The 27,282-nt window shown below is 42.3% G+C and overlaps 1 protein-coding gene across 1 annotated transcript in view; it reads right to left on the bottom strand.

Annotated features, from left to right (window-relative positions):
* Positions 1-27,282, bottom strand: part of LOC122815463 (cAMP-regulated D2 protein-like) — a 511,271-nt gene that overhangs the window by 202,306 nt on the left and 281,683 nt on the right. The window lies entirely within an intron of this gene.

Here is a 27,282-nt window from a genome sequence, read left to right as displayed (position 1 = left end):
GTGTATGTTGCCTTGTGCAAGAAATGTCCTTTCTTCTATATTGGCAAAACAGAGAGGTCACTAAAGAAAATAATTTATGAACACCTGTATGCTATAGGGAGAAAGGACTTAACTAATGCACTTGCAAGTCACACCTTTGAACATCCCGAACACTCCTTTTTGTTCACAGTGATTCACCAGGTAAAAAGTGATATTAGGGGTGGCCCATGGCAGTTATGGTTGGAAGAACAAGAGGTGTTTTGGCAGATTAGAACATTTGCACATTTACCCCCAGGTTTAAATGAGTATGCATCTATAAAATGTATTCTTAAATTAAAAGCACTACGGAGATGATTTATTCATGTTTATTATACAGCATTAGTAATGGATATATATAGATATACATTCATTTTTATATTATAGAATGGTAGTATTAAGATGTTTTTTAAGCTATCATTGTATTCTTGTATCTTAGTATTGGGTATTTGTATTTATTTATTTACTTATTGATTTATTTAATTGATTGGCTTAATGAAGTTTGTTAAAGCACTGTAATATAGGGCATTCTTATGTATTGTTATGAGTTCTGTAGAATAGGTATGTTTTTAATAACATTTTTAAGATTTTTGAAATTTTTAATAGTTAACAGAATATGTGAGTTATGGTATGGTAACTTACTAGCCCTTTAAAATCTAGGCTTGAAGTTAATTAATTAATTTTAATTGCCTTAATTTTTTATGTTTAAAAGTATAGCTGTGAGTACTTTTGTATAAGTCTGAAGAAGGTTGAGGGATTTCCTTGGCTGAAAGCGCTTACTTAAATAAATAGCCCGTTCCCATGCTGTACTTGTCTGGTTTCACTTTTTCTGGCGTTTTTAGTGGTTTAAGTTTGGTTTATTTTGACAGTCTGGGGACACCCTCAGAACAGCATCCACACACACTAGCTGCCATCGTGGAGGTGGGTGTCTCTCAACCAATGAGTCTGGAGTTGCCTGGTAAGTCAGTACTGCACATATAGCTATTATATCCCATTTAGTTACATGTGTCATTGTACATTATGTAAAGTAACAACATATGCAAGGTATGTGGACACACATGCTGCATACTACAGTATGCTACCCTGTGTATGCACACATGTGCATACTATATGCTATTATACAGGCAAATGTGTTAACATGCACAGTGCACCCTGTGGCTGTCAGACAGTCAGGGATAATGTTCATACTGCTGTGTCACCCCTATACAGGTACCTCTGGCGTGCCGCACAGACATGAGTCCATTGCAGGTGAGACTGTCATCAGTATCAGGCATGTTAAAGCATAGATCTATTTGACATGTAGCCAGTTAACAGTTGTACACTTGATGTTTGTTCCAGTCACAATATACAGGTCGCATCACCCATCATTCACACAGGCCACCCATGTGCAATATATACAAACGAAATGATACACTGACTTGAAACCACAGTAGTTGTCATTGCTACATGTGTGGTCAGCTGTGCATACAACAGTGGAGGTGTTCTACAATGGAGGCATATGTAGTATGCATTGGAACAACATGTGTGGTACACAAACAGTACCACACAGTGAGCTGTGATATGGGCAGCCCACAGGTGTCACCATTGTGTTATATGCCCCTGTATTGGGTGCACACATTGTGATGTGCCATCTGACATGTCCCAGACACGTAGTGTTCTGGCTGCAATATTGTCACACTATCCCATGACCCATGCCCCACATACCAAACATACAACCCGTTGTCTGCATAGACCTGTGGACGGTGACATATCTGACATCTATGGGTGTATGTCATATGGGACAACACAGACATGTGAGATGGCCATCACACACATTACGTCAACACATGTGCACACATGGCCATGGGGGATGGCCAGAGACATGTAGCCACACAGTAGATGTGATGTGTACACACCCTGTTGCACATTGTCCACACATGGTCCAATTATAGCCTTAGTTGACTGATTATACAGTTGATGTGGTACACTGGACATCCTAAAAGCCTGTGTACAGCTAGTAGAGGTGTCACTGACGTATACCATATAAGATCTGTTGAACATCACGACTGTGTCATAGCATGACAGTAGTCACCTGTACAGCTTCCACAGACATTGACACCACATCAGGCCACAGATACTGTACATTTCCCTTGCTGCTGTAGGACATCACCATTAGCTGTGCACCTTGTGTGTGTGGTACATCAGTGTCATGTGGGAAATGGTGAATTGACATGTCCACTATGTGTGGACATGGTTGCCAGGCAGCTAATACCCTGTAGTTGTTGTGCAGGGGTGTCATCTGTAGGTCCTCCACTGACCTGTCACTTGACACAGCATGGTTTGGTGTGTATACACCTCAGCATCGTGGGTCACAATCCACAGTTATGTCATGGGTATGCGTGCAGTTATGGCTATGCAATGTGTACATATTATGCATTGTACAGCAATATAGATGCCTCATGATGCCATGCAATGGCACAGTGTCTGTACTTCACACTGCATAGCAATGTAGACGGCTCACACTACCCTTCCATGCTCATGCACATTTGCTAAACATGCATTCTATCTGTAGGGCATACAGACAACACTGCAATGTGATGCCCATTACGATGCTGTACATGTGTCATGACACTATTGTGTCAGACATGTATGCATGTTAATGCACACGTCAGCAGATTACATGTCAAGGTCACGTCAGCCATGTGTACTGTTATCCTGTTCTGGTCCACATGGTGTATCATGGGGATGCATGCATACTACCATGATTGTGTGAACTGCATGGCTACTGATATGACACCTGCTTGATGTAGTGTGCACCCCAGGGAGGTATGCTTACTAACACTATTAATGTCTGAGCTGCATGCTTTTTGCCATATCACAGGCATGCTGCATGCCATCTGTCAAATCACATGCATGGTGTGTCTGTGTGTGTCTGTGTGTGTGTGTGTGTGTGTGTGTGTGTGTGTGTGTGTGTGTGTGTGTGTGTGTGTGTGTGTGTGTCTGTGTGTGCGTGTGTGTGTGTGTGTGTCTGTCTGTCTGTGTGTGTGTTTGTGTGTGTGTGTGTGTGTGTGTGTGTGTGTGTCTGTGTTGTGTGTGTGTCTGTGTGTCTATTGTAATTTAGAGTCTTTCTTTGCATTCACAGGTGATGTAGGTGCATTACCCTCCTGCGGTCCATCTGATGTTAGTGTCCCCACAGATACTAGCAGTGATGAACATATGCATGAGGTACAGGCAGGGTTGTCAGGGGCTGAATCTGTGCCAATGGTTGCCATCCCAGCTATGTCCCCCTCTTCCCCGCACACAGTTCTGCTGCCAACACATACCACATCACCAGTGGCTATAGAGAAAGTACAGTCAGCGTCTGTTAGCATGGAACAGGAACATGTGGTGGCTACAGAAGGTGTGTCTACACACCATGGTGTCAGTGTAATGACTGCAGATGTGCCACACAGGCATGTGGCCAGTGCTGCTCATAGGAGGACCTCTGGCAGACATGCACCTGCAGGACAGAGCGCAGCAGCTGGTATCACCAGACGCATGTTCCAGACTGCAATGGCGGCACAGGCACGTGCTGAATGGCAGAACAGAGAAGGGCAGAGGCTGCAGAGGGCTGCTATCCGTGCCCTAAATGACAACATCCAGGCGTGAGCTGTCTGTGCTGGAACATCTGGTAGGAGTGAGGTGTAGGCCACATGGATGTAGGCCAGCTACACCACCTAGTGCAGGTCAACGTGAGTGTGCCACCTCACATGCCCGCTCCCATAGTGCTGGTAGCAGTAGCAGTGCAGCTGGTGCTGCGCTGTCCACACCAGGACACAGCAGGTCACATGGACATTCCCAGCGGGGACACGGTTCCAGTGGGCATGTGTCATCAGAAGTAGCCAAGCTGTACCTCCACCTGGTAGTGCCCGTGCAACCCCTGGCAGGCACAGGTCACGTGGCTGTGGCCGGACACAATGAGCTGTACAACCTGGTCTGTACAATCTGGAGCTGTCAATAATATCCTGTGTAGGCCTCACAAAAGGCAGAACTGTGTGCACACATACACGCACACAGCAAAGACATCTGTAGGGCACCACAACACCCACATGCATACTGAACAGACATGTCCAATCATATCACTGGCCCTTACCCACACACAAGATGTCATCCATTGGTGCAGCCTATGCCCCTGGCAAACATTAGCACCCTGTGCATATGATGTAGCCTGTGCTGGATCACTGTCATCCACACCAATGGTGCAGGGACATGCTCAAATGGTCTGATGCACAGGGTGAACAGAATAGTGAGAAGTGTATGTTACATTAGTTGTGTCAGAATAATGAGAGAAGTGTATATTACATTAGTTGTGTGTGAATAGTGAGAGACGTGTATATTACATTAGTTGTGTACTGTTGACACGCACCAGACATACCATGTAGTACAGGTTTAGCATGCATTGTTATATGTTCACAGTATGTGTCTCGGTAACAACAGTAACAGCATGTTGGTAATGATGCCCTGGTTCCCTCCTTCTACTTGCATGTGCCTACAGGTAGCATTGTTTGCAGTCTCCCATGTGTAACTGTGGAGTACTCACAGGCACATATGGCAATATCAGCATGCTATACGTAGCTTCAGCCTGACTGTTGGAAAGTCTAACATAACACAGATGTCCACCCATATACTGATCCAGAAGCATGTGGGTAGTTTAATAGGCTACAGTGGCTAGAGATGTGACATCCATACCAGGTCACATCACAGGTATGTTGACATGGTGCAGGGGTTGTACACAGCGGTCTGGCCAATGATAATGTTAGAGGCCACTTGATAGCTTGAGGCCTCACTGAGTAGCAGTAATACTCTGTCACATTACAGGAACATGCTCACACTCACGGGGTCAACAACACTATAATGCACATCCCATAGTGTTGAGGTGAGGACCCTTGTCTATGTGATAATCACCGTCACAGTACTGTGAACCCACACGACGCGACACAGAGAAAGAACATGTACAGGTAGCCAGTGCGGCTGAGACCAATGGCATCAACAGGGTAGTGGACTGCATCACCATGAGGGGTTAGGGATCCTGTGTGTTCTGTATGGTAGCATACACCCTCACTCCATGCACCAGACAGCCATACATACCTACATACACACACACACTGTGGAGACCACAAATGTCATACACATACGGATAGCTGATGTGTGTGATACACACACCACCCCTGCCTACGTCATGCTTTCCACACTGCAGTATGTACAGATCTCTACAACAGTGTACAGGGGTGTGTAACAATTGGGATGTATTCCCCACCATATGTGGCATATATTGTCACACAAGCAAACACACATGGCAGTACTGTGAATGATACACCTGCTATATGATGATACGTCTGACAGACATGCAGCAATATTGGCCGCATTATGTGTACCAACGCTACCTTTGGCAATTGTGCTGCTATATGCACACAGGAGGATGTAAGTGTTACAGGTGTCAAGTGACGTACTGTCAGGGACACCTGACCGCTGTGTAGGTTTTATGTCTCCACCGTCAAGTAACGGTAACATAGCGTACTGTTTGCACGTGTAATGGTAGGATGGCGTGTGACACACCTGTGAGCCGTCCCCGGCAAACATCCATCTACACAGGTGGATCACCACTTTATGTACACACATCCATCCATACCTGCTGTACATCCTACTGTACTGTCAGTATGTCACCATATACAGGTGTCAATGATGGGGCTGCATTGCAACTGCATGTTGTAGTTAGGCACAGATTAGTTACTTACATCAGCTACTGCACATGCATGGTAGCTGCATGCAAACTACAGATTGTACATGTGTGTTGGTCCTACACGCCTGTCATGTAGCCATGTTTGTATGCAATGCAATTGGTGGACATGTGTGTTGACATACATAACACATGGACTGTTGTACGATATGATGGGTGTCATGGGTAACTAGTACAGAGGGAATGTGTTCTCGGTCAACATTGCTGCCTCATGTACTGTTAGCATTCAACAGCCATGGACCCACCTTCCATTTGCGTGCGTTTGATTGCTGTAGCCACTTGTCTGCATGGAGGACAGCAAAAGCTATGCTATGTACATATGTGTTGTGTGTGTGGTCCATGCACATATCCACTGCAATTACATGTATGACATAGCCTAACATGTGTGTTCGTTGGTGTATAGCGACAGTCATCTGTCACAGCTGTGTAAGACCCAGGGCCCCTGGTATGTGTAGAGCTGACCTGGTTATGTACAGTGGTATCATTGCAATGAATAACACATGATGAAACCCTGTCGGTACATGTGTAGTCTGCACAGTTGCTGTAGACCTATGTACAGTGCACTGGTCATGAGTCACACGGTGTTGTGTTAATGTATGGCTGTGTATTGCTGGTCCAAAGACATGGTGATGTCGGAGGGCTACATTGTAGATTGTGGTGTGTACCTCTGTGATATGCACCTGAGACATCTGTGATAGCTCCTGAGTGTGTACTGGTCAATACATGTGAGTGGCCTTCATGTACATGGGGACAGTAATACCATACTGTGCCCTTCCATGTTTAGAATCCGTGTGCAGCAAGATGGCCCTTTGCAACTGCTAAGTGTGTGAGCATGTCCAGTATGCCATTGTGTAGATGGACACACAGTACATTTCAAACTGTGCCCTTCCATGTTTAGAATCTGTGTGCATGCAAGACGGCCCTTTGCAACTGCTAAGTGTGTGAGCATGCCCAGTACGACATTGTGTAGATGGACACACAGTACATTCCAAACAGATGTGTGATACTAAGCATGTGGGCATGGCCATTGAATTCCTGTATGGTGATGGTGGTCCTCCAGGCAACAGATGTCCATTTTCAATGTCACGATGGATGCCTACATTGAACACACTGGTTGCTGTCTTGAAGGGTGTACTGTCTGTGGCGTGTCCCATATCTATGTAGTGTTGTTGCAGTGCTCCGTAGATATTTGGTTGCCCCGATCACACCACTGCCATGTGTTTGTCTATGTCTACCTTGGGACAGTAATATGCTTTCAGATTGCTCACTCTCTATACATTCCCTATCGGCGTCCTTGCCTTTGCGGATGATGTCATCCACCTAGAAGTATGCCTCTGGGAGTGCTGTGCTCAGTAATCTCAGTAGCGCATTCTGTAAATGCGTAATGCTGTAGTGTGATAAGGTACTTAGGTGTATGTTCGACTCCCAGCCCTGTCAAGTGTGTGTGTGTGTGTGTGTGTGTGTGTGTGTGTGTGTGTGTGTGTGTGTGTGTGTGTTTGTTTTTCCAGCTGCCTGGGGACACAGTAATGCTTTTAGATGCCTCACACCACATACATTCCCTATTGGCGTCTTTGCCTTTGCGGATGATGTCACCCACCTAGAAGTATGCATCTGGGAGTGCTGTGTTCAGTAATCTCGGTAGCGCGTTCTGTAAATGCATCATGCTGTAGTGTGTTAGGGTAGTTAGGTGTATGTTCGACTCCCAGCCCTGCCAAGTGTGTGTGTGTGTGTGTGTGTGTGTGTTTGTTCGCGCGCATGCTCCCGTCCACCTGGGGACGCAGTCTTGCTTTTAGATGCCGCACACCACAGCAGTTTGCTACCGACGTCTTTGCCTTTGCGGATGATGACACACACCTAGATGACTGCCTCTGGGACTGCTGTGCTTAGTAATCTCGGTAGCGCGTTCTGTAAATGCGTCATGCTGTAGTGTGTTAGGGTAGTTAGGTGTATGTTCGACTCCCAACCCTGCCAAGTGTGTGTGTTCGCGCGCATGCTCCCATCTGCCTGGGGATGCAGTCTTGCTTTTAGACGCCGCACACCACAGCAGTTTGCTACTGACATTTTTGCCTTTGCGGATGATGACACGCACCTAGATGACTGCCTCTGGGACTGCTGTGCTTAGTAATCTCGGTAGCGCGTTCTGTAAATGCGTCATGCTGTAGTGTGTTAGGGTAGTTAGGTGTATGTTCGACTCCCAGCCCTGCCAAGTGTGTGTGTGTGTGTGTGTGTGTGTGTGTGTGTGTGTGTGTGTGTGTGTGTGTGTGTTTCCAGCTGCATGACAACAGTACATTGCTTTTACAGTATTCACTCTCCATAACATCTGTGCGGTGTCTTTGCCTTTGATGCTGCTGTCTGCAGGCTAGACATGTGCCTGTGTGAATCATGTGATCTACTGATCACGGTAGCATGTTTTGTAACTGCGTGATGCTGTCGTGTGGTACAGTGCTTATGTTTATGTTCTGCTCCCAACCCTGCCACGTGTGTGTGTGTGTGTGTGTGTGTGTGTGTGTGTGTGTGTGTGTGTGTGTGTGTATGTATCTATCTATATATATATATATATATATATATATATGTATGTATGTATATAGCTATATATATATATATATATATATATATATATATATATATATATATATATATATATATAAAATGTATATTGTATATAGATATGTATGTTGGGATTATCACTCTTGACTCTGCTGCATTGTCTGTACGTGAGCACCATGGATGTATGTATATCTGCTATGGCTCTGTGATAGTGCACACACTGTGTGCTGTAGTGATCATGGGTTATACATGTGTAGTGACCGGTTATTGTGTTGCTGGGTATTACACGGGCATTGGAAACAATGTTAGTGCAGCACCTTTGACTGGTCATATGCAGATCTCGGCAACAGTCAGCAGTGGTTATTACACTGGAGTGTGAGTATGGCTCATATCTGTCTGTAGTAACTGTCAATTCTATGCACCTCAGGTTAACATTACAGATGCATGTTTATCCACAGGTTGTTGTACAGATCCCAGGACTGTATGTGTAGACATTGACAGGTGCAGGACTGAGTTGTGTTGGATGCATGGAGGGGTGTCCATGGCCAGTAATGAGGATCTCTACAGCCTGGCAGGTATGGTCTGTGACTGTCCCACAAACTCCTGTATATGGCTGACACATGCTGTACCTGTGTATATGTAGATACACACACTTACCACAAATAGCTACGGCTATCACATACACACACCCATTGCACCACCATTAGGCCATGCAATAACCGTTGTCCCTCACTCACACACACACACCTACGTGTACATTGGATGGCTCTATGACAGCTCTGGACATGTTAACACCACACCATGTGCATATGATGTCACCTGTGCCACCACCTGTGATGTGTAACATTGATGCAGGATCTGACTATCCTGGTGCTGCTGCACACGGTGGCTTTATTCCACTGTATTGATGTTAGAATGCGCTTAACACACAGTGTGTTACTTCCAGGTGTACTTCAGCAGGCATGATGCATTGCAGCTATGACCATCACTGTAGCATAGTTTACAGCACTGTTACTTCTGATGATGTAGTCTCCATCCATGTGCCATTTCACTGATGTGTGCAGTATTGGCAGCATGTGTGTCTGTGTGTGCAGTATGTGTGTGATGTGTGTAGTACACATGTATACATGCTTACAAATGCATACACAACATTACACTGGCTTCACCATTCGTACATTAGCTTACTCATTCTTCCACACGCGCGCACAGGCTAACACGCGTGCACACATGCTTACTCAGGCTTACTGGCACGCACGGGCATGGACACACCGTGGGCAGGTTTGCAGGTCACATCGGTGGTATCCATGGCGTACCCCATCAGTCTCCTGACGTTCCCTAGGATAGCTCATGACACATCTCTTCCGCTGAGTACTGACAGCACATATGTGACACTGCTCTGGTGAGGTTACAGTGTTCTGTACATACACACTCATGTTGTCACCTATCTTCTACTCTAATAGTCCCCTTAACCTACACTACACTACACTGTAGAGGCTTGGCCCATATGGCATGACATGTTGTGAGTCACTATCCTTAGCCTCACTTGCCTCACATTGCCTACAAATGCTTCGTTGCATCTCTGACAGAGTGCTTCCACACATAAGTACCAGTACGCAGTAGCCATGTTGTCTCCAGCTTGGCATTCATCTGCATGGCATACTAACATCTAACTAAACCTACATTTTGTATGTATATTACCCATATGTCTTGTTTTGAAGCGCAGCGCGTTCTTGTGGCACTGCGCTACGCTTCCACACCAGGGATCAGGGGAGGACAACTACTGGTTTATTGATATCCAATGGACAAAGCCACCACTGGCCTTGGACTTGGACATTGGCATGCTTCTTCGACTGTATTCATACTGTATTTGCAGTTGTCATTGCTCCATTTAGCAACGTGCATAACGTTAGTTGCATAACATCCGGGTACATTTCTGCACATAACTCTGCTCTTGCATGGACAGCTTACTGTTTCATGTATCGCATAATTACGTAGGGTTACCACCTGTCCCACTTTGCAAGGGACAGTCCCCCTTTGGGCAGTTGTGTCCTGCAAAAAATGTGAGAAAAGTGGCAAATGTCCTGAGAGTTTAGGACAAAATTATTTTCTATATTTTATGTCATAGTTGCATAAAACAGTTATTCTGTATCTGAAACACCTAAATGTTATAAGAAACAGAATAAGGAACTAAAATGCTACAAGAATAGACTTTTATTCAGGCAAAAAACTGAAGTTCTGTCCTTTGTACTGGTCGTGGGTATGTTTTGCCCTGCAAAATCTGATGTTTGTAGCACAAATGTCCCACTTTGGGCATTTGGAAAGGTGGCAACCCTATCATTACATCATTTGCATAGCTTACACATACAAATGGGGTATGTTGCAAATCCCAACATTGTCCGTGCAAGGTTCGTGTTACAGGCGGTCTTGCATGCCCCTGTAGGTGTTTGCTGAATAGCCTGGCAGTCATCTTTCCTTGCTGTACTCTCACTCAATCCATACACGCCGGAGGCTTCATGTATCATGGCCTAGGCTTTGCTGTGTGCTATGTCTCTTTGTGGTGTATGCATGGCTGTGGGTATGTCCCACTGTCACCATTGGTAAAGGTGACACCTTATAGGTACTTCCTGTAAACTGCTGTGTCATTTGACATGTCAGCACATACCTGCGGATGAACTTCCTACTTCAGCGCTTTTCATACCTTCTGAGTTATCTTGCAGTCGATAATGCTGTTTCCTCAGACATGTATCTGTTTCAGATCATACCTATCAACCTCCCAGTGCAAAACATCTGTACAAAGCCTAACATGATGGGTGGACATATAGGGGCAGATTCTACATATTGCTCTTACAAACGTAGATAGTTGACAGTATTATAGGTTTTGCATTAGTATGACCTTTCTGAGGGATTTGGGGTCTTAAACACATATGTTTATCAATATTTAATGACGTCAGTTCTCAGGTATTTGGCAGACAGATACAGATTGTGAGAGGAACACACCACACATATGAGGCATACATCTGCACATTCGCACAGTTGCGAGGTATGTTTCTTATACTGGACATCAATTTCCTTACGCCAATACACACAATACATGGCGCCATCACAGGCCAGTTACCATTACATTCCTATTGCAGGACACACCCACCCACTGGGTTATATTCCTCACACAGGTCAACAGGTGCTTATCCACACTAATTATTCCATCATGTACCTTATGTGTATGCCGGTATTTGCGCTTTCCGTCAGTGGCAGAGCTCACGTGCAGTATGGGGACTGGACACTGTATCGGTGACACTGCATGACACCCTGAGGGACACATGTCTTTTGAGTCTATTAACCTTCCACATTGACTTTCACAGGCCATACGTTGTAATTCACATTTGTGGACAAACATGCTTATGACTTGTACATGTTTTGTCATTTGTCCTGACATCTTTCTTCTCACCTGTCCACCTAGTATCACTAGTTCTGTACATTTCATTAGGACGGGTTACCTTCATACCTCTCACCTGTACACATTATGGGTATATGCCCTGGGGTTTGACCTATGATTCTGTTACATTTGTCATGATAATGTGCCTTTCTGGTAGATTGCTGGCAAGCCATGACGGACTGTGCGGTTAGGTAATCATGACTGACATTTCTATTTCATGATTACTAACTCTCATAACATTCGTATTCCTGACTACGCAATTATTCTAGCAACGGTCTGACTTTGTCTGAGGTATATTTACTATAGTCCCTATTTGTCTGTCGTGTACTATGCCTTAGTCCAGCTGTCTTATTTTGACATTCTGGCAGGTATGGTTACCATCTTGGTCGTACGCGTGTCCATCCATGATAATCGCCTACATGACACTGATATAGGTCCCTACGTTTTCCCCCAATGGTTTACACAATATCCAGTAGATGGGTTGCACCTTTTTGGAGAATGTAGGCGTGTGCTATACCCACATAGGTATATTGATCACTCCCATGGGGCGTACCTAAAAGATCTGTGCCAACCAACACCTTGGCCCAATTCTGCATACCCATGATTCCCATACCTGACACACCTCCACAGTACCCATTAGACATGTTTAATGTGAGCGATAATAAAGTGTGAGGACACTTCCGAGCACTCCCCACTCTGCGGATATCAGCTCGTACATCATACATTCAATCGACCCATGTGTTATTACCCTTGCACCTGCTACTGTTGCATGTACACCTATATCGTAGTTGCAGGTGTGACTTTTTTTGCATCAATGACGATTGGCACTTTGTACAGGATCAATTTTTGGGGTCCTGCAAAGGACACCTATATTCATGTTTAACGTGTAGAACTTGCAGGCCATGTCACACTAGTACTTTCCGGGCAATGGTTTGGAAACCATTGGTGTATTCTCCTTTCATGCATGTCTGTCTGTCTATCCATATTAGCTATACCGTGACCTATTTATGTACATGTGTTATATGTACAGGGACATATGTTTGTTGTGTCTATATCTATTCATGTATCGTGTGTGTATAGATTTATATATGTACATATATACATATGTCTGTACATTCCTCATCTCGTAATTTGCTTTGGATTATGTCTGTGGATATATGTGTATATATATATATATCTCCATATCATACCTTTCAACTGTACAGATTTCTGCTGCATGTACAGCTGTTTGCCTCTTATCTTTGGTCCGTTTTTCATAACCTTGTGTCTATCTGGCAAGTTAGTGGCATATCATTAAAGACTGACATTGGTAAATAATGACAAACATTTCAGGTTACGACTTCATACCCTTCAGATAATCCATGCTAGTGACACACCTGTTATTCTATCCACTTTCTATGTTTGTTAGGGCAATATCTGGGGATTGTCCCTATTTGTACCAGTTGTTGTCATGGCTTTGTCCGATTTCGTTCTTTACGGGTTTAACAAGTATGAGCCATGTACATAGAACGTGGGGAAAACACCATTCATTTTCTATTCTGTGAGCAGATTACACACGCGCAGGTGCACTTGCATATCCTTATTGTGGGTTACATGTGTTTCATAGATAATTGTGCTTCCGTGAACTTTCATAATTCTGACCGTAACAGTTACATATCTGTATTCCAGTTTATGGACTACTGCGAAACACACATTCACCTTTATATATTTAAATGTGTGTACTGCACGAACGCTTTCATTACACTTTCAAGTTATATGTGCAGTGGTCGTAGGTCAACCGGGACTGCATTCATGTTGGCCGGATACCGGAACCACTATTCTATTTGTGTTCTCCCTCATTGATATGCATACCCATAGTACTTAGCTACATCAACATACGCCTCACCGCTTCACCTACAACACAGGCATCCATTCTCCTGCTGGGAAGAAGGCGGTACTACATATTACACATTCCCTATTGCCTACTGCTGTGGACTCCGGCTGCATTGTTAATCACTCCGAGGATATGCAGAACACCAAGGCATACAGTCCAGCCACATACAGGTCTTTGATTGTCAGGGTGTTCATGTAGTGACCTGGGTTTAGGCTTGTCCACCTGGTGAACGGAACTTCCCTGGCTGAGGTCAAATGTCAGATGAAGCATATGGACAGGGATTATCTCCCTATTTTGAAGTTTTACCTGTGTTTATAGACACAGGTGTTTGGGCACCTGTCAGCAGCTTATTCTGTTGGCATTACATATTATCGGTGGGGTTGTTATAGTCCATACTCCACGGTGAGGGGTGTTCCCATTCACATTTGACTATTACCTGTATACAGTCATATGGGGATTATTATTTTTGGACATGAAGTGACTACAGGTATGCAGTTGTACATTACACAAGTGTGAAGGGCTGTTCCTGTAAATATGTACAGACCATACCTCTCAACCTCTTAGAGCACCGAACCTGCGCAAAACCTACACGATGGGGGGACAATTAGGGACACATTTTAACGATTGCTCTTACAAGCTTAGAATGTTGATAGAATGCTAGGTTTTGCATTAGCATGACTTTTCTGCAGGTTGTGGAGTCTTATACTCAGGATATTTCTCATTATTTAGTGATGTCAATCCTCAGCTATTTACCACACTGGTGCAGATTGTCGGAGGCACACACCAACACTATGGGGCGATCCTGTGGTCATTCTTAGGGTTGCCACCTTTTTGACTGCCCAAAGTGGGACATGTTCTGTAGAGATGTCAGATTTTCCAGGACAAAACATACCTACAGCCGTGCATAGTACTGAACTTTAACCTTTTTTGTACATGTAATAGCTTATTCTAGTAACATTTGAATTGCTTATACTACTTCACATTGAGGATTCATATATGAAATAACCGTTTTATGCAACTATTAAAGTAAATTAGGAAATAAACTCTCAGGACATTTGCTATGTCTTGATTTTGTTCACAGGACACAACTACCTACAGCGGGATTGTTACTCGCAAAGTGGGACAGGTGGTGACCTTAGTCATTCTGCAAATATCCGGACAGTTGAGTGGTATGGCACAGACCTCTGTAATACACTGTTGTGTTCTGGCACGGCAGTAGCTCAGCATTAAAGACTGCAGTCGGAACATGCTGACAGACAGTTGGGTTTCAGACTTCATACTCCAGACATTAATGCCAATGTGCAAACTGTTATTCTATCAAATTCTATGTTTCTAAGAGATATGTTTACAGATTGTCCCTGATTTTGGACCTTTGTCTCACTTATATTCATGGCTCTGTCCAGATATCTTGCTCACACAGGTTGACAGGTATGGTCAGTCACGACTGCACACAGTCAGTGTCCCTCACACTTGATCAGGGTTGACCTGTTTACGTAGTGTCTTCCTCGCCCTCATGCCGTTTTCCCCTTTGCAAATGTGTGCATTATATTCTCCCTCCTATTCGTGTCTGGACACGTGCATCACGGGAAGGTATTTTATCCTGGGTGGTAGGTTATGCATGCCCACTTAGGACTGGACAGTGTCATGGACCTCCACTGCACATTCTGACTTGTGTCCAGATATCTACTGGATCGGACATCATGTCGTCATACCCATTCTACTATTTACACAAGTTGGTCATCCCATGAGGGATATCTTAAAAATTGGTCAAAACCAAAACAAGTTAGATAACGAAGATTTTTGTGGCTGCACGAAAATGTGCAGGGGGTTTTACCTGCAGGGGATACATGGTTTGAAATCCTGACACTGCCTAGGGTGACAATACCTACTACATATGCGTAGGGGTCACTGTGTGTAGCTGTTTCTGCAACAAACCAGTGGACCAAGTACGGCTGGATTTGGTGGACGTTCTGGTATGGTGGCAGGTTGTGTGTTGTGGAGGGTATGCTGGGTAGGCTATTATGCATTCAGGTGTGCTGCATTTGTTATGGCCAGTTCCATCAGGACCCATCTGTGGGTATGTGACGGTGCCATATCTATACATTTGTCTCGCATATTTCCATATTCATATGTTTGTGGGATTGTGTTCTACACTATGGCCTGTCTGCTTGTCTTGCAGCTGTTTCTACATGAGGTTGTCTTTCTTTCCACTTCACCCGCTGCCCCCTCATGCACCTCCGGTTCACCTTTTCTGCATACGACACAAGTATCGCCTTTGAGGAATTTACCATTCAACACACACCCCTCACACGTGAATTACTCACACCCCATAGAGCACTACTTTGGTTGTTGGCCCATGACACGGCCAGAGTTACACATTGACTACCCTACATGTGTTGGGTACCTTTATGGTTGTGTGGACTACCCTGCCATGTTTGCTTTCCACATGCTATACCTCACGCACATAGGTACACGCCCTTACTTCACTTTCATTACTTGGTTGGTGTATCTGGGTACTACCCGTTCGACTGTGTCACATACACGTTTGGATTATACAGCTGACTTCCGGAGTTTGCCAGCCTGTTCTACTCATTGGTAGGATGGCACCTTTTCCTATGTCCAAGCTATTCCTTACACATGTCCGACCATTGTGGACATTGCCTCCCCACAGTCAACGGTTGTGTTTCCACCTTTTCAATTGGCCACAGTGTGACATAGGGTTACCACCTGTCCCACTTTGTGATGGACAGTCACTCTTTGGGCAGTTGTGTCCTGACATGTAATTGTCAACATGGCAAATGTCCTGAGATTTTAGGACAAACATGTTTCTTATATTTTATGTGATAGTTGCGTTAAACAGTTAATTCTGCATCTGAAATACCTGACTGTTATTAGAAACAGAATAAGCAACTAAAATGCTGCAGGAATACGCTTTTCTGTAGGCAAAACAGTTATGTTCTGTCCTTTGGACTGGCCGTGGGTATGTGTTGGCCTGTACAGTCTGATGTCTGTACCAAACATGTCCCACTTTGGCCATTTGTAAGGGTGGCAACCCTACTGTGACAGTTGCGGTGAACACAGCATATTTTACAGGCCGACACATACCCATGGTCAGTTCGGCAGATAGGACTTACAATTCTTGCCTATATCTAAGCTTATTCTTGTAGCATTTCGGTATATTATTATGTTTGTTATGACATTTATGTATTATACGTCCAGTGAAATATGTTTAATGCAACTATTGCATGACATCTACGGAGGAATTATGTCCTATATTCTCTGGACATTTGCCAGTTTTACATGTTTATGTCAGGACACAGAGGAACTGTCACTCGCAAAGTGAGACAGTTGGTAATCTTGGTCAATGGTATGGATCATACTGTTCCTTTCGGCCTACATGTGTCCGTGTTGTTATGGCTCATTTATATGCTCCTTCTGTTTCGTTTACATGCGTATGCTATTTCCTATCACATTTGGTATGTAAGATACGGACATACCTTTTGTATGTGACTATTACATGGCTTGTGGGATATGATTCAGACATACGGTCACTACCTATATCTACATTTCTCCTTGTGTATTTTGTTATGGACACATCTGCACAGCCATGTTCCCTCCCTCAAATTATGGGTCGGTTGGTGACCCTCTCCGTTGGACTGGACGTACCTACTAGCGGCGCACTAACATCTGATATGTTTCACTTCCACATGGTATAGCTATCAACACTACGTTGGACTACAGGCACACGGTTTTCCTGTCATTTGTTCATGGGTAGGGACCCGTTATTCCCTACTGTGCATTTGTGTTTGAGTCTTCATTTTCTATTCACAGGGACTCTGCTTTGCATACGTTTCAGTGTCCATGGACACTGATAGGTACGATTACTATTGCTGGCGGAATACAATATTGAGCAGTTTAGGTTGCTCCTCGAAAGCCGACATTGACATACCTCCCTGCGCAACTTCGATACGCCCCTTGCACTTGCGCACGTTTCCTATGCACGTGGCTGTGGCGGCTGCACGCCTTCATTAATATGCATATGGCGCGACTACTCCACATCTATGCCACACGGCCGGCGCAAGCCTTACGCCGACCTTGCACTGAGCTTCATGAATCCGGGGGTGTATCTTTAATGCACAATGTCGTATCTGTTTATCCTTATGTATCGTGTTAAGCTTAGGTGTTGAATGGCATTTGATGGAACTGACTGTCAGCATCTCCATCATTCATTTGGGTAGTTTGACTGTCATGATAGATTTTATAGATACCTTGGTGGTCTTCTATGAAAAGCTTAAGGTTTCATTTAAAATTATTGGTAGTTTATCCCTGAATATTAAGCTTCCAAGGGTCATAAACCTGTTCTGTTTACTTTCTCCTTGCTCTTTTCATTTTAATTTTATTCATTTGTTAACTGGATAAACCTACAAGGTAAAAACATCACTCTACCCCAGATAAGAAATGTTAGATAAATTATTAAACAAAGACATGAAGAGTATATTTTAATAGAAAGTATTAAAAGTCACTTTGGGAAGAAAGGGGTAAAGAAAGAGTGGGAACATGTTTTCTCAGACTAAAATAAGATTACTGTTTTATGGAAGGTGTTTAAGTTAACATTCAGGAAAATGTATATTTGATGTATTCTGTATTATTAGGAAAATTGGTTTACACTGGAAATGTTTTTATATTTCCTACATGAAAAGGGACAGAAGTATGGGAAATAAATTTGAAATAACTTGAGAGTCAATAATGAACTAATTTATCTCTGTTGCTATATTCACTTCTTCTAGTATAGTTGGTTTGCATTTTGATTTCCATTTTCTATTAATAAAGAAAGAATTAACTCATTAAAGAGAGGGGTACTTTATAATATATAAGATAAATGTAGCTTGGTGTTGATAAACTCACAGGTACATATAGCAACACTGCATGTACATTTGGTATTGAAAAACATGAGGTGTAATAGTACAGCTAAGTAAGACGGGAAACTATTCAGTTTCACAAAAGAAAGAAAAAGACGAAAATGACTTAGTGGGATAAGAAAGAATTATTATTATAGAAACTGAACATAGAAGGCAAACCATAAGAAAGGAAAATAGTATAATAGTATTATAACAGAATATCATTGGATTGTTTCTTTGCAATATATGAACAAATTAAGCTATAAAAGAAATACAGGAAGTATTTCCAAAATGACTGATAGTGTAATGATTTCTAATGGATAGTTTTTCTAAATTAATTACTAGTGAAGGCTCGTATGTTATAATAAAGAATAGAAGTGTATCCCCAGGATTCAGCAAGCAGCCGTGCAGGAATAAGTTATTTCTGCATGGCAGGGACCATTCCCATAAAGCACGGCTGTGCTCCTTGCATATTCATGAAAGCACACTGCCTTTGCTGTTAAATGAACACAGAGTTGTGTACAAGTGCAGGGGTGTGTGTCTGAGAGCAGAGCTCTCACAATACACCTGCCCCTGCATTCTAGAATTGCCTTTCGGCAATTAAAAATGAGTGAGAATGCTTGTTGCACCCCCAACCCATCAGGAAAACAAAAGTGGTCAAAGGCAAAAGGGACAATTGTCCCTACCAAGCATACCTCTCAACTGTACAGATTTTTGCAGAATGCCCAGATGTTTGCCTCATATTTATGGTGTTCCCCCTAAAATGTGTACCTGCCTGGCAAATAGCTGAGGATTGAAGTCATTAAATAATGACAAAACATTTGAGTTTAAAACTCCACACATACGAAAAAAAATTCATGCTAATGTAATTATTCTATCAACTTTTTAGGTTTGTAAGAGCAATATTTAAAATCCGTCCCTATTTCTCCCCCCATCATTGTAGGCTTTGTCCAGATATTTTGCTCTAAGAGGTTGAGAGGTATGCTACCAAGCCAAAAGTTATTAGGATAACACAGGCAGCATAAGCACATAGCACACACCTCCCAACCAGTCAGAGTAAGTAATGTGAACAAAGCCAAAAGGGACAATTGTCCCACAAAGCAGAAAGCTGATAAAATAACATGTTTAGTATTAGCAGGGATATTCTGAAGGGTACAGATAAAAATAACACAACAAAACTTTTTTTTTTTTTTTATAAATGCGATAAAGTTTAAGCGTAGCTGTGCAGGTGTGCCCGTTGCTTAACTATGCTTAGTCCAGCTTAAACAGCACAAAAAGTTAAATAGCAAGAGACATCCAACATAAGCAGTATCACAATTGTGTAGTGGTTAGAGCGTATGCTTTGCAAGCAGCCATTCCAGTTCAATCCCCACTGTAACCAATTCACATTTTACATGTGAAAGCAGTACATAAACAATTGTTTTAGTATTACCTACTAAATAACATATATTTGTTAACTGGAGTACTGCATTAGGTCCAGATGTGAGGTGTCAGTTTAATAAAGTTGTGAAATCCCCATATAAACACAAGTGCCCCATACAGTATAGTCACACATGAATAAATGTAATGAACGCACACTGGGGGATGTCAGGGATAGTAAACAAATTTATAATATGTAATGAATGATGACTCAATGCCATACAGCAAATAGTCTATAAAATGAAAAATAAGCAATTTTAAGCATTGCACAGCTCTGCTTACCAGGTGTAAGCATTATGTAAATATGACTGCTAAGCAATGAGTAGCCCAGCTAAGTGGATTTGCCCATTGGTAAGCAGTGCTAAACCTGTCCATTTAAGCAATGCCAACCTTAGCTAAGCAGGTTTGCCCGTAGCTTAGCTCAGCATATTCAAAACCATCCAATTATAGCAAAGTGCAGGAAATAGGCCGTATTTAAACCTCACATGCATGAATACAGCTCATAACTGGTTGCAGCTTCCCACTGTAGGCAGGATGGCTGGACTTGGAGAGGGATTGTGCTTCTGTGTGTAACGCTGGGGCATACAGGAGTCCAAAGTCATGGTAGGACTCCTTGTAAAAAAAAAACATGACGAGAGACTGCTGCAGGGCAAGTACCAGGGCTCCCAATATAAAGCAGAAGCCTGGGACCATCTCAACCGTGATCTCACCAGTGCCACTGGTATCCCTCGGACAGGTGAGCAGGTCAGGCACCACTATGCCGACTTGAAGCTGAAACAGAGGGAGGTCTTGGACGAGTGGGTCCAAGAAGCAAGGCAAAGGGGTGATGTCCCAGCAGTGTGTAAGTAGTCATACCATTGCTGTTTACTAAAGTCCAGCATGTGTATGTGATGGATAGGTATGCCTAAATATGACTCTATTCCCTTTACAGGTGCAGCTGAGCGGGCTGTGAATCAGGAAGCCCATGCAATTAGGCTGCAAAGGCTGCGTTGCAAGGATGGTGAGTAACAATCCTGCTTGTAATAGTCATACCAAATAAATATAAAGTATTAGAAAGTCACCTGGCAGTATAAAAACTGTTGTATGGATTGTACTGAATAAACCAGAAAATATGACAGTAATAGTCCCATATAGGTCATAGTCCCATATACGTCATATTTAAATAAAACTGTAACTGCCTGGCAAAAAAGCTCTAAATCCTGGACTTGTTGTGTTTACTCTGGTATTGTATGGCATTTATTGTTGCATTCTCTGAATAGTAATGTTGTATTGACCACTGTTACCCACACTGTGCTACATAAAAAACAATGTCTGGGAATGTCTGTATATGACTTTTGTAAGTACAAAATCATATTGTACAACCAAGAGAGACTTAGACAGAAAACACTGAAGAGATAGACAGCAATATTCAAATAGTACACTCTACTGTGACTTAAATTGCTGTACGTTTAGCAAACACAGCATGGTTCGAATCATGGGAGTGGTAGTAAGCTGTATGCATAATCATACCTCTCAACTGTACAGAATTTCCAGATAATTGGCTCATATTTTCTGACTGTTCCTCTGTCCCTCTGGCAAATCAGTGGGATGATCTCAGAATTGAAGTAATGAAATAATGACATACATTTGATTTTTCAGACCTCAGAACCTTCAGAAAATGTATATGAAAACAAATCCTGTCACAGTGGGAGATGGCATAATGGTTAAGGTGTTTACCTTACAAACACAAGGTGCAGGGTTTGATTCTCACATGGGGTAATTGGCTAGGCTTAAAATGGCCCACAAGGGCACTTAGCCTAGTACTAATCTATAACCTATAACCTATGCAACTCTCCAAGTTTATGACAGCAATATTCAAAACATGTCCCTATTTGTAGCCCCATGTTGTCAAGCTTTGTCCAGAGTGTGTGCATTAAGAGAGTGAGAGGTATGTGCATAATATTAACTGGAATCTGGGAATATGTGTAGAAACAGTCAGGTAGTGTTAACAAACATTCCCTCCATGGGACTGTTAGATAAGAAAACTGTGCCTACCAATAAAGATTTAAATCCTGGACTGGTAGTGTTTACTCTGGTATACTATGGCCTGACGTAGCATTCAGTAACATTTGATATCAGAATAGTACTGTTGTGTCAACCACTGTTTCTCACACTATGCTACATAAAAATATGTGTAGGAATGTCTGTGTAAGACTGTTGTAATTACAGGTTCAGATTGTATAACCAAGAGAGACTTAAACAGAAAACATTGAAGAGCTAGACAGCAATATCCAAATAGCATACTCTACTGTGACTTAAATTGTTGTATTTTTAGCAGACACAGCCATGGTATGAATCCTGGGAGTGGTAGTAAGCTGTATGCATAATCATACCTCTCAACCATTATTCAGAATGTCCAGATAATTGGCTCATATTTTCTGCCTGTTCCTCTATCCCCTGGCAAATCAGTGGGATGATCTCAGAATTGTAGTCATTAGATAATGACATACATTTGATTTTCAGACCTCAAAACCTTCAGAAACTGTATATTAAAACAAATCCTGTCACTCATGCAACTCTCCAGGTTTATGACAGCAATATTCAAAACATGTCCCTATTTGTACCCCCATGTTGTCAAGCTTTGTCCAGAGTGTGTGAATTAAGAGATTGAGAGGTATGTGCATAATATTAACTTTGAATCTAGGAATATTTGTAGAAACAGTAAGGTAGTGTTAACAAACATTCCCTCCACAGGTCTACCAGGTAAGAGATGTAAGGATTTAGCTATAAGACAGTTGAAGTATACACTGTGTACAAACATACCACTGCCCAAACCAAGGCCATAGGGTATCATAATAATATCTGTACCTTAATGATTAGAACAATGATCATTAAAGTTGTGAGTACTACAAGGATATATAAGTTGTTAATTGACATCTTCCCCCCCACCATATCTGCAACAATAATCTAAATACACAAATCAATGGGTAAGTTTACACCAAACCTACTATTGGGACATAAGTCCTATTGTTCAATAAATACTGAAATGTTATTTCTATTAATGTTCCATGTTGAAATCCTATCATTGGTAGCCTGTTGCTATCAATGCAACATGCATGCCATTGTAATAGCCACTGTGGTTCCATATATGCATATTTTCTGTTTGCTATGCAACTGTTCCAACTCTGGTGTTTTGGGTTAATGGTAATATCTATGCATGCTGTTATAACTAATCCTAGATTGTGCTGACTATTACTAACCCACATATGTTTTATAACTGGAACACCATAGCATGTATGAGAAGGCCGGTCCCAGTGGACCCACCTCTCCCACCTCATCTGACAGTGGCATCGGGCCCCAGCACCCCCGGGACCCACCCCCAGACCTCCTCATCTGCTGGTCCTGCACCACCTTCAGGTGGAACTGCCTCAGGGGATGGAGCTTATCCCCCCCATGGAAGTGGGCACGGACAGGATCACCATAATTCAGGTCCGGGGATTGGTGCATAGCAAGCTCTGAAGGGAGTTTGGAGATCTGCTATGCCAGCTTGAGGGCCACATGGCACATTTAGAGGGTCACCTGCCCTTCTTGCTCAGCCCCCAGCACAGCCATCTTTAGGGCCATGAAGGTGCAGTGGTGACTACCCATGGGTGGGGACCTCAGTCCCACTGTTTCCATTTTGGGGCTCATGGGCTTCCGATTTCCAAAAACTCCTCCCCATCTAAGGTATTTACCCATCACATGTCATAAACTGCCCCTGTATGCTGTCTTGTGTGTCTTGTCTGTCTTCCTATCCAGCCTACCTCCCAAATATACTTACTATAATTCCCTAACATCTCACTCTCACCTTAAAAAAGGGGGTAATCTGTTCCCAAAAAAAAAATTTTGCCTCATACATAGCTGTCCATTTTGTACACGTGTCCACTGGACAGATGTACTCTACTCTAATTGGCTTCACAACACATTATTGTTGTCCTCACCCCTCTCTCAGGGGGTTGAGTGTCCAAATCTATCTCCAAATTCAGTACATTAGCACAGCTATTGCTGTAGAAGAAATGGACAGCTATGGACCTTCCCTACACCCGTCCCGCACATCCGTAGCTACTTTCCCTATTGTTTTTCCCTCAGAGTGCCCTCTTTTTCACCACTTTCCTATCACCCCTTTTTTCTTTTCTTTTAAAGAAATTAGCATGGGGGTAAGTGGGAGTAAGCAATTTTAAGCAGTAGTAAGTGGGTTTAAGCCAGTTTATGTGGCAGCAAGCGATGGCTACACAGATTAAATACTGTCAGGCTAACTGTCTGTAAACATATTTAACTGGATGTTACCATTGCTTAACGTTGCACAAACCCGCTTAAAACTGCTTAAATGTGCCTTAATCACTCTGTATCAAGCAGCCCTTGTTCTACACAGAAACAAAATAATCAGCCCTTGCAAGTCTCGAATCCAGGACGGTGCACATCATAGCCAGAGTGATTTCCCACTAAGCCATTTGAGCTATACATAAATGTGATGTTTTCTTAAGCATATCATGCAGCACAGTCCATATATATATATATATATATATATATATATATACATATACATATACATATGTATATATATATATATATATATATATATATATATATATATATATATATATATATATATATATATATATATATATGTATATGTATATATATATATATATATATATATGGGATCCATACAGATCCCCAAATGCACTTTCCACTGAAGCAGAAATCACCAAGCATACTTAAAAAAGCAGCACTTTCGGATAAGTATGCTCATTGTGCTGTTCGTACTATGGTGCGGATAAGGGAAAATTCCCTTTTCCCCACTATAGTGTGACCTCAGAGTGAGAATATTAAAGTAAGGGGGTGTGGTGAAAGCGCTTTCGGTAAAGTATGTTCAGTGATAATGGATTCGGACATTTGATCTTTTGATCAAAAGTCCTAGATCCATATATATATATATATATATATATATATATATATATATATATATAAATGTGTATTGCATTCGCACATTGGATCTGCACTCTGAGCCTCTCACTGCAAAACATCTGACCAAAGGCACTGTTAATGGGGGTGAAGTGGCCCAAAATATGGATTATTGCCATTATCCTTTCCTCAATAGCTTTGCAACACAATAACCAGTTAACAGTAAGCCATCTCAGCTGTAAGATGTCAGGATGATATCTGTAACATATCATGCAGAACAGTCAGTCTACCATAGGGAATGTACAATGTGGAAGCAGTAAACATTCCAATGATACATACACACACACACACACACACACACACACACACACACACACACACACACATATATACATATACATATATATACATATATAGATACATACACACACACACACATATATATATATATATATGTGTGTGTGTGTGTGTGTGTGTGTGTATATACACATACATACACATATAAATGTATTACTACTTATAGATATGTATAAGAAGAGTATATATAGAGGGTGCACAGCATATCAAACAGCCATTATTCCTACAGGTGCCACCTTTTAACATGGCCAGTGTTTGATTCTTTCCTACAAATGAGAATTATTGCATGAAACATATACCCCCACACACAGTGCAAAGGACATGACAATACACACAAGTCTGCATACACAGAAATGTTTATTTGTGTACTATTTCAGTTGTTTATGTAATTTCTTATAGCAGTTATGTGTTTCAAATACATAATAACTGATTAATGCAACTCTCAAACAAAACATTTGCTACAGTAATCTGAAAAACATAACATACTTTGCTATCCAGGCTAAAGCCTTCAAGTAGTACAACAGTAAAAAAAACACTTGCCTTGAAGATAAGAATCAATCAACACTTAGTTATAGATGTAGTTCAGCAGCCTCCAATTACACTCTGTACTCAACCCCTAAGGGGAAAAGTATTAGTTATCACAATGTAAATGTATCTGTTGCATAACAATGCTTAACTTAAAATGTCACTATCACACTGACAAACAGAACTGTGTGTAAGACAGTAAGCTCTAGCCCACCACTGTTCCCATGGTGAAACGTATGACAATGTACAACCACATACATTAATGTTTCTTACTACTGATATCCAGCACATGATGTAACAGCCTAGGTTAAAAACATTTAATACCCCTCCCCATAAAATATCTTACAAGGGCATATAACAGTGTTTTCCATACACTGACCTCTGGACTGTACAAGGTCACACATTTTGTCCAGCTGTAGCTCTCATATATATGAACTCTACTCCACAATTTGTGTGGGAGTCCACAACATCACTGGAATGTTAGCAGGAATGCCAGCACTAAATAATGATGGGCCATTACCTAACAGCCACTTATTGCATGATATCTGGACAAAGCCTGGTATATATGTGAAGGACAGATGCTGGAACACAGGGCAATATTTGCAATATTGCTGTTATACACTGTGAAAGTTGCTGGTGTTGCAGGATTGGTTGCAACATACCCTTGCTGAGGAATATGAAGTCAGAAACACAAATGGATGTTGCCCTGTACTGATAGCAATCAATGGAGAGGATGCCACTGTTATGTCAGAGACAAGACCTGTGTAGTGAACAGACAAAACAAAGCAGCCAATCCTCTGGCCATCATGTGGATAGGCCCACAGTTAAGAGCTATGCAGACAGACTGCATTCCATGCAAAACTAGCATTGCCACACAAACCCTGTAAAACTAGCAGTATTCAATGCATATAACAGCAGTACTCACACTTTCCGTAGGTCTGGACCCTCATACAAACATGTAGTTGCCCTATGTCCGCAAGTCCTGTTGTAAGAGTATTGATACCTGCTGTCTGTAACACTGCTGCCCACACACTGGAAGAATGTCTTCCATACAAGAAAGGTAAAGGGACAATGCCCACACTATGTAGTCATTTATAGTAGTCAGTTGCTATGACATTGGCTATTGGAAGTACTACACAGCTGGCTGCATGCAACTAGCAAGTGGGGAACACCAACTGGTGCAGAGGCCATCACCTGATGATAAGCTTCACCTACAACAGCCATGCTGCAACCTATTCAAACCACCTCGATCCCTGTAGAGGATAGAGAGAGAGAGAGAGAAACAAAACAAAAATAACACTAAAAAATAAAACTACAAACAGAAAATAAAAAAAAAACAAACAAGGAAGATAACTAAGTGGTACACAGAAGAGACCACAATAATAAAACAGGTATGTGAAACGTATGCATGTAACTGAATGTAGTACTTGTTCTGTAATAATGGGATAGATGATGTTGAAAGATTTATATGTGCCATCAAGACTTGTTGCTATAATGATGTCTTGCTGAACAACTGCTATGGACATAGTATCTGGCC

The sequence above is a fragment of the Protopterus annectens genome, chromosome 11.part0, assembly GCF_019279795.1.
Source record: "Protopterus annectens isolate FY-2018-M chromosome 11.part0, PAN1.0, whole genome shotgun sequence".
Classification (NCBI taxonomy): domain Eukaryota; kingdom Metazoa; phylum Chordata; order Ceratodontiformes; family Protopteridae; genus Protopterus; species Protopterus annectens.
The sequence above is the reverse complement of the archived record's forward strand: the minus strand, read 5'-3'. Positions and strand labels throughout refer to the sequence as shown.